Here is a 639-nt window from a genome sequence, read left to right as displayed (position 1 = left end):
AAGCAAATGTTGAAACCTTTACATTTTCCAGAAGATCAGGTAATCACTGCAAGACAGAGGTACTACGATGTAAGATTTAAATTCCACATGATGCCGTGAGTGTCCCCTGTAATAGATAAAGAAAGAGAGAGAAAGTTAGTCATACTGCTCCTGGGGATGACACATGAGCATAGACTGTCAGTCACAAGAAGTTGTCAGTAAAGTTTTAACCGACAAAAGGCAAGTAGAATGGGCACAAGACAGGAAACCGGGGAGGCCGGTCAACTAAATATACCTGAGGTGACTATAGCAAACCATGCAAGTCGTGAGAAAACTATTCCCATAGTCTGGCAGATAAACCCAGAGGTGACTGAGAGTGAGGGTGAGGTTTTTAGTGGAAGGAGGAGCCTCCCGGAATCTTTCCTCTGATATGCCAGGGCAGAGGACTCTACTTTTTCACTGCAAAGGGGATACAGGGGTTAGAGAGTGGAAAAGCGGTGGGAGGGGACTTTGGGGGTACTGGCTGGAGATTCCCAGGCTCATGGTGTGGCAACTCAACCCGATGGCACATCTCCTGGGTGCTGAAATTCAGTCCCTGTGGGCATTTGTGACTGAACCTGGTGACCTCAACCCAGCAGTCGATGTGCTGTGAGACTCCTT

This window comes from Lynx canadensis, chromosome D1 (genome assembly GCF_007474595.2).
Source record: "Lynx canadensis isolate LIC74 chromosome D1, mLynCan4.pri.v2, whole genome shotgun sequence".
NCBI classification, from domain to species: Eukaryota; Metazoa; Chordata; class Mammalia; order Carnivora; family Felidae; genus Lynx; species Lynx canadensis.
This window is presented reverse-complemented; position numbering follows the sequence as displayed.